Source organism: Anneissia japonica, unplaced genomic scaffold (genome assembly GCF_011630105.1).
Source record: "Anneissia japonica isolate Jap-2015-1 unplaced genomic scaffold, ASM1163010v1 scaffold3106_len312699_cov133, whole genome shotgun sequence".
Classification (NCBI taxonomy): domain Eukaryota; kingdom Metazoa; phylum Echinodermata; class Crinoidea; order Comatulida; family Comatulidae; genus Anneissia; species Anneissia japonica.
Genome location: NW_022739518.1, coordinates 159,114 through 164,832, shown reverse-complemented (window position 1 = coordinate 164,832; position 5,719 = coordinate 159,114). Strand labels below are relative to the sequence as shown.

Here is a 5,719-nt window from a genome sequence, read left to right as displayed (position 1 = left end):
TCTTGCACCTGCATCTGTAGTACAGGTGATGAACTTAAGTAGGTGATGAAGAAGAGCTAACCTTCCAACAAACTGGTAGAAATTCTTAATTTGTCACCACCTCAGCACAGGTGACAAGCTACAAGCAAAATTACAGAATTAAGTATGTACTGTAATATTTTTATGAGACTCTGTTTATCTAATTTCATTTCAACATTTTACATAATTCATCAACATTAACTTTTCAATCAACAATGGTCTAATGGCCTCAAGACCTTTCAATCCCACCAATTATTTCTAAAGCTCCTTGGCAATATAGTGCTTCTCAAATTATATCACCGTGATCCTTAAAGTCAAATTTAGTCGATTGTAATTACGAATACAGTATTCCTTTAATATTCAATAATTCTTGATAGTAGTTTTATGTTGAACACATGAAGATAGTTTCGTTGTTGAGATAGTTTTATGTTGAACATATGAAGATAGTTTCATTGTTGAGACTATGTTGATACTTATAGTTTCATTTCTTCTTTTTTTAATTATTTCTAAATTGTTAATTGTGTGTTTGTGAACCACATTGGAAATCAGTAAAATTTACTATAAAATACATTTTAAATAAAAGAATAATATATTCTATTTTTCTATTAAAACCAATCTATGTTAATAAGATATTACTGGTATTCATTAATTAACTTTTGAGTTTAAAACCAATTATGCTACTCATAATTTGAATCCCTAAATTATTAATCAATAGAAAATAGGCTAACATTTATTTTAAATAAAAACTTCCACAAAAAAGCGTGTGGGAGAAACAAGGAATGTTTACAATTTGATGCAGTGCAATAAAATAAAAGCCATTGAATGCATTAATAATTTACAATCTTCCACATAATGTAAATTATGTAAGTATATCAGAAATAAATATTATTATATTTTGTCCATGGGATCATTATTCTTTTACAATTTTTCACAAGAGGATTTTGAAGACAGAGAAAGCCCATTAACCTAATAACTACGCTATATTGTAGTAGACAAACCAAGCAATGTCTTTAACGAAGTAATAGGTTCAATTAGAGGTAGGTTCATTGTTCCAAATTGGAAATTCTTGTGTTGATTTGTATCATACTCTATCCAATATAAGATAATGCACTTCTCATATGGTTTAAACATTGTTATAAATTGGTCAATTATTGCCATGCTCTGACATCTTAGTTTACTATATTGTAGTAGCCAATCAATAGATTATGTAGGCTATGTGGTAAGCTTATAAACTTCAGCAATAAAATTTAATATTGCAAATCTCTTCAGGCAAGTACTGTAGGCCTACAGTAAAAAGCTTAAAAAGCTTATACTGTATATGACCCGATTTACAAGAAAAGTACTTGTTATGTACTTTTGTAGATTTGTGAAAATTTGGTAGTTTGAACAGGGCTTAAGAGTATCAAACAATGACCCGAACCTGTGGACAGGGGACCTGTCAATCAGATACCCCATTCATCACCGGTAGAGTCTGGAACCTCTCAGACTTGAGTGCCCCCTGTTCTATGATAACAATGACTAGCTAAAACTAAAAATTATTGTTAATAATTATAGTTTTTCTACCTCATATTTTACTTGGATTAAGCATAAAATTTTGATGTTTTGTAATACTTAAAGCACATAGGTACAAAATAATGATGATCAAGATATAGTAGACCTAAAACACATGAATGAACAAACAAGTGAACGAACAAATGATAAAATACATGAAAGCCGCTTTGATGTTGGATTTAGATTGCTAGTTCAATGTGGCTTAGCTGCCGGCTGTGAATGGCAGTATGCGCCACTTGTCCAAGGAATGTCGTAGTGGCACATGGCCAACCTACATCTGCCAGAAATCATGTTTCTGGCAGATGTAGGATGTGAGAGACTGTGTATATGTATCCTATGAATGGCATAAAACAAACATACACATTTTTTGTTTTACTGTATTTGTTTGCTTGACTGATGTCACTGTCATAAAAATATTAAATTTTATTATTAAAATGTTGCAGAGTAGGCCAGGTTTACTGTTTACAGTATTCCATATCTTCAAATTAAATCATTTCAACAAAATTACCAGTTACTGTATGTTGCAGATTGTATTAAACTTGTTTTTCTTTTAATTAGTTAAAATATTAAAATATTTGTGTAGAATAACCCTCTATAAAACATAAAATACTGAATAGTAAAATAGAATAGAATGTATATCTACAATATACTACTGTCACCATGACAAAGATAAACTACTATTATACAGTGTTAGTATAGTACCTTTGACATGTGTTTGAACCAGTCCAAAATTGTGTTAAAAATTATACTGAATCACTAAATTTCTATAGAAGACAGAGAGTTCTTCTATTTTACAATAAAAATACTTAACACCGCCCCTCAAAATTTACTTATTAAAAAAAAATAATCTCCAATATTGCTTTATTTTTGCTTAACTTGGAGTACTGTAAATTCTAAGATTTATTCATCTCTCAATGCATATCATTACAGTATTCTTTGTAAGTTTAATAAAGTCAACTTTACAGATTATTGGATATTTTTTAGTAGGCTTAATGCTCATCAGTGTTGATCACATAATTCTCAGGTGGAAAAGTACCGGTACACTCACCACTGGTGGCTGATGTAATTGAAGCCCAATAGCGTGTAACTATGACAGGGTGCAACATTACCGACCCTATGGGTTACATAATTGATGAGATGATAGTTACATGAATGACATTGTCCAGATAGCAGTATAATAACAAGACCACACACACCATCAATGAACCCAACAACATGAGGTCATGTCACATGAGCATGTGACGTCATCTTTGACAGTTGAAGTGCAGGTGACAGAAGTATGGCGTCATCTTCAATGGGCATCTTCAGTTAGAAGCACAGCGATGTGATTTTTCAAAAAAAACACTTAATAAATTCAGACCTCCCTGTAGGATATGCATATTTTCCTGATCATCATCAGATAATTATTCAAAGCTGAAGTGTCTAGGGGGTTAAGGTAATAATTTATATACAGTAATAAAGGTCAAAAAGTATTTTCAAAACATAGTTAATCATCTATATTATAAAAGAAAGTTAAGTAACACTTGTAAAAAATGTAAGTTTTTTAATACTGATATAAATTTTAGGATCAGTTAGATAAGCTATCAGTAAAATTTAAATAATTAAAAGTGCTAGACATTTAGCCAAACTATTGTATTTTCTCATCCACAAATTTTAATTATGAAAGTAAATTTCATAAGATAGAAGTAAAGAAACCTGTGAGTTGTACCTTTACCAGGATAAATTTCTCACCAAAGGGTCAATTCATTTGGCTGCCCGATCAACTGCCGAAAGGCACACTTTTATCTGCCCACAATGGCAGGCCTGGATGGACAAGTACACAGGAGTAGCCAATTACTCTTATCGAAGGATGTAATAATAATAATAATAATAATTTCATTCTTCTATAGCGCATCCGCAAAAAGCCAGGTCTACGCTTATGCTACGATCAAATTTTCTTTCGCCAAAATGGTGAAAGGTTTTTAATTTTTTTCGCCAAATTGAAAATGCTTTAGCAAAATTTAAAAACCAATAAAATTTAACAAAAACGGTTCCGTAAATGAATTTCTTGCTTATTTATGTCATATTCATTTGTAACCAGTCATAAAGGCGGTAATAATAATAATATTAATGACTGAACAAACAAAACAAAACAAAAACAAAACGTTTACGATATGTGGGACCGATGGCTACACGACCTGCTCTAGGTAGGCCTAGTAGTGCTATGTTTAGGCCTTAGCTAGGCCCTAATTAAAATTTGGAGTAGAGAGTGCCTCACTTATTGGCATTACAAGCGACTGCTATTTTAAGTACTATTTCGTACAGTATAGTAGGCCCTACTTTTGCTCTACAGCATATCAAATGCAAAATTATCAATAGAATTGATGCTTTTATTTTGTTTGACATGCATTTTCGGTCTTCTGTACTCTTATCTAAACACAACACATTTTCGTCATCACAATAACCTTTCCTGAGGGCAGAGACCGCACCTCCGAAACCCTGATCGGCAAATGGTTAATTTTTTTGGGGGTGTGGTGGTGGCATGCAAACACGTGCTTCGAGCAGGATGACGTCAGATCGCCCAAAGTTTTACAGATGTGCGTGACACAGAAACAAGCTCAGTGTAAAACAAAGATTTAATTCAATAGACTTATAATAAATAAAGAAACCCTATTTAAGGGAAGCATTTATTGGTTGGTACGGTATGAGTGTCTCCAATAACCTCAGCCCCACCAGGATTGGGGCTGAGGTTAGAACATTTTGTAAAATTACAAGTCTAGATGCTCGGAAATAGCACTCAAGTTTTTAAAAAATGCCAGGCTACTGAAAAGAATCACCCGCAGAAACATGTTTTGAGTTTTTTTTTTCAATTTTGTTTAACATACTGTTGTGTCATTTTAATCAAATTATTATAATCTCCATGGCATGGCATGACAGTTCATTTTCACAGCATCTGGTAGACTTTTGCTTGTTGTTTCATTAACTGATCGTCTGGTTTTAAGAAGTTGATTTTTGTGTTTGGACCGCATAATACGTTTAGAATTATGAGAGATTTGCATTTTCAGAATATATGTATTAACTTAAGGAATATAACAACTATGTTTTAAATAACGAAATCGCTGAAGAAATATAGTTATAGCATTCACTCTTTTTTAGCATGGGAAAGTTAGTTTTAGCGTGTCACGTGCAGGCAATGATCAGAATGTTTGCTTCAAAACTGCCCATGCATGTCCATACGCATGCCCAGAACGATTTATCTATCTGGGATTTTCCACATGAACTTGATAGTGTCTGTAAATCTGTACTGAACTTGCGGTGAAAGTCACTTTATTAGCGAGGTAATATCTCTGCTGCTCAAGATAACTTAAGAAGAGCCGAGCCTGACTGGGACTGGGTTCTTAACAGTGCTCACAAGCCAATTGTGTATACTGGGCCTAGGTTTAGAGTTAGAAGAAGACTTGGTTCAGCAACTGGAGCTCAGAAGAAGACGTGAGAGTCAAACTTGCACCAACAATATTAGGGCTGCAGGTAATAATAGTCTCCCTGACATACTGTTCGACTACTCAAGTCACTCGCGCATACAGCACGATGTCGGCTTTGAAAAAGCTTTGACTTTCTTAAAATCATATTATAATAACAAAGGAAAAGAATTTTGAATTTTGTAATAGTGTATTACTACATGGTACACGTATACATTACGTGTTTTATTGTTGGTCGGTAATTTTTATTTTCGTGCAATGTTATTCATACAGTATGACGACAACATGTGATAATTTTAAATCTGAATTTTTATTTTTTTATATTCATACTTTGAAACATGACACTGACAGGCATCAACATTTCAGTCTTTCTTTAATTTCGTTTTTAATAATGAAGTAGATGAAACATCAACCGTTACATATCAGTGCCAGTAAGCGAGACTTTATGAATCATTATTCATTCAAGTTCTACAACAAATTACTAATAACATTCATGTCTATTTTTATGAAACTTTTACCCTGAACACGACTACACAGTAAAATGAATAAATTAATATCATAGTTAAGGGTAAAAATTGACAAACTTAGTAAAAGTAGTAGTAAAACACATGGTAGGCCTGTTACCAATGGATGTCCATAAAGGATGAAAGAAAAATGGTTTTGTTCAATTCATGGCTCAATAGTCAAAATAT

The 5,719-nt window shown here is 32.7% G+C and overlaps 1 protein-coding gene across 1 annotated transcript in view; it reads right to left on the bottom strand.

Annotated features, from left to right (window-relative positions):
• LOC117117931 (metalloprotease TIKI1-like) overlaps positions 1-5,719 on the bottom strand; it is a 47,411-nt gene that overhangs the window by 5,425 nt on the left and 36,267 nt on the right. The gene's annotated exons all lie outside the window — the stretch shown is intronic.